Genomic DNA, 3,345 nt, shown 5'->3' with positions numbered 1-3,345 from the left:
GTTGGATGAACATCTTGCTGGGGTCATTTGACCCCAGTACTCTTTCCTGCCATGGCAGGGGGTCGGACTAGATGATCTGCTTGGGTCCCTTCCGACCCTACAAACTATGAAACTAAGCTGGTGTAAATGCACGTGTAGACACGCCCAGTGTGTGCCAGGCAGAGAGATAAGGAACTTACAGAAGAGGAGGGAAGAGGACTGAGAAAGGCATAAGGATGCACAAGGACAAGGACTGCTATGATAAGAGGCAGATTGATAGAGTCCTGGGAGAGTAGTTATGATTTCTTTTTGTATTTTAGCTATGTTCTCTGAAACATCACATTGGCCCTCTAGCAAGTCTCAGGCTGGTCTTGGGCTACAAGGGTGAATACTAACTCAGCCACAGGGCTGGAATGATTTTGAATAGGGAAGAACTTGGACAATTTAGGAAGTCTTCACAGTGTGTGGCTTGTGAAGTGTGTGGATTGGGGGCTGTACACTGGTGTCACATGAGGCTTCTGGCTGTGCTGAAGTTGGATAGCCCTGGTTTAAACTCTCACCATAGTTGAACAGAAGTTGCTTGAGGACACACAGCCATTGCAGTCATCAAAGGAGTCACTTTTCAAGAAAGTGACCACCCTCAGTGATTTGAATTAAACACTTTTTTTTTTTTAAATGCCCTCTATAGTCACCATCATCATCATCACATGTGGTTTCCATACAGTGAAATGTGTCCTGTCCTTAAGTTTACTGATGTAAATCTGGGCAACTCTATTGATGTGTATTGAGGTATTCCAGATTTATACCATTGTAAATAAAAGGAGAATTTGGCTTGGTGTGATGTACAAAGCAGAAGTAGGACTGGGGGGCACTCATTTCCTTTCACCCTGTGGTTGGTGCTGTCATAAAGTCTCTAGAAATGTCACTTTCTGTCTCAGAATTAGGCAGATTCAGTGACATGCCTCATTTTGTCCAGACCGGTTTTCTTGTCCAGCTAAGTAGGAGAGTCTCATATGCATTTAAAGCTTCCCAGCTCCCAGGAGGAAAATGCCAAACTTGTCAGAGAAAACAAACAGTGGCTTTCCTAGCCTGTGTGTGTTCTGATTAACGAATCTATTAGGCTATAAAACCTGGGACCCCCTTTCCCAGAAAAAGAGCATACATTAGGAAGCTGTTGACAGTTTCTAAGTCTGGCCTCTTGCACAATGCTGGAGACCTATCAGCAGCTCTGAGGAAGGCAACCAGGGCCTGTTTGTTCTAGGAGGTCTCAGAGAAGTATTTGACACTCAGTAAATGCCAGATGCACTGCCGTTTTAATCTGTAATGCGGGAGGCCAGGGGAAGAAAGAGGAGGAGGTCACGATGCAGCTGAGTTCTTTAGTTCTCTTGGTACAATCATTATAGTTTAGAGACATGCTACCTCAGGCTATGATTTTTGCCAGCTCTTGCAAGGTGAGCAGGGTACAGCCTAATACTCTGTACTTAGATGGGAGAATTCTATGAAAAACCCTGGAGCTATGGGAAGCAACGGTGGATGCACTTTCTTCCAAGTTAGGAGTGAAAAAATTGCCCATTGTGGATTAAATGTGCATTCTACTGATGTAGATGACGGCTTCTAAATGAGATCTAAAACCATGGTCCTGACCATTTTTACAAGACAAGTGTTAACTCAACTCTGTCCACCAAGATTCAGACTGGGCAATTTTGTTTCTCTGTGTGCTCTTTAACTGCATCCAAGGCAAAAAGTATTCTTCTTTTTCATAGTTACATTTCATGAAAATTAATTCTGCTTTTCTGCTTGAAAATTTTTTGAGACAAAAAATCAACATTCTCATTAAACATTTCAATGAAATTTTAAATCTTTAATGGAAAAAATCCCCAAGCTAAAGCAGAGGAATAAACCCAGGAAATTTCAGCCAGCTGGTTTTTTACTGCATTTCTCTTGCAGCCTACTGCAGTCTTACTTACAACTGTCTTCCTACAGTTGAACTACCAAATCCATTAAAACAATGGCCCCATATTTTAAATTTTCATTTCATTTTCATCTCTTAAATTAATCACCTTTTTATATGACATAGGGCAGTAAATATTACAGGTTAGAGCACAATGTCAGCAAAATCTGGTCCACACAAAACATAGATCAGGTGTCAAACTCATTTGGCTTTGTGGGTCAGATCTGGACCCACCTCTGGCCATGGGGCAAGAGGCAACAGCATTAACCTCTGTGGTTGCCTGAGCTTCTATGTTGGCTCAGGCAGCCACAAGCCTTAACACGGTGTCACTCACTCTGCTGCCACTAAAACAAGTCCCCAGGGGGAAGTGTAGCATGGATTTCAGTGGCAGGATGAGGGATGGCAGCCTTAATTCACACTACTGTGTTGGCTCAGGAAGCCTTAGGGGTTCCACCACTGTTGCTTGCCCTGAAGGCCAGATGACACAGCTCTGCACCCAGTTCTGTCCTCTGTGCTGTATGTTTGACACCACTCAATCAATAGATCAAGTGATTTCATTAATGGGCTAAATCAAAGTTCCTTGTTTGAATTATGCCAAACATGCAGGAATTCATATCCAAAGCTTGTGGCCCAGGCCCAATTCCATTTATAACTTTTGCAAAAATTTCTTTCATTCCTATGCTCTAGAAATTTGGTATGGTGCAGGTGTCTCTGGCTCATGGTCTAGGCTTATTGAACAGGTGGCTTTTACTCTCCTTGATACAGTGCATGTCATTTAGGCCAGGTCCTGAGAGACCTCAAAGCCCAAAAATTGAAATACGGTATAGCACATTTTAATTTGCTGGATGAGATCTGTGTCTCTCAGACATAAGGCTTGTTGTGAATCACAGTGGGACACTGTCTTAGATGCCCAGTGAAATGCTGCTGACAATGTCTCAGAGTAACGTTAATCCAACATCTGATTGGTCACAGTTCCTCATGTTACAGTTCAGCTCTGTAGCAGAGAAGGCCCATTACTGTGGGAATGAAAGACCTCGTGCTGTAGGGACACAGTTAGGGCATTAGGAGGAAGAAAATCTATCCTATTCCCATCACCTCCTGAAGGATGTGTATCTGAATGACGCACATGCACTCAGATGCCTTTGGTGGGGGAGTTGTGGAGGGAGGGAGGAAGGAAGGAATGGATTGATCCTGAGGGACACTGGCTTCATGGGGTCATGGTGTCCTATGTTTCCATTTTGAGTTATAAAAATTAAAGAAGTCATTAGCATACCATGCTGGATGCTGCATTTGTCATCTTTCTCTCTGTGACTCAGGAAGACTTTTGAAAATATTTTAGATACACTATGGATTATGGAGGGCTTCTTGGTGGCTTTTCTCAGCATCATAAAGTAAAGCACAGGAGAGAGAGAGCA

The sequence above is a fragment of the Crocodylus porosus genome, unplaced genomic scaffold (assembly GCF_001723895.1).
Source record: "Crocodylus porosus isolate Cpor-Errol unplaced genomic scaffold, CroPor_comp1, whole genome shotgun sequence".
NCBI lineage: Eukaryota > Metazoa > Chordata > Crocodylia > Crocodylidae > Crocodylus > Crocodylus porosus.
This window is presented reverse-complemented; position numbering follows the sequence as displayed.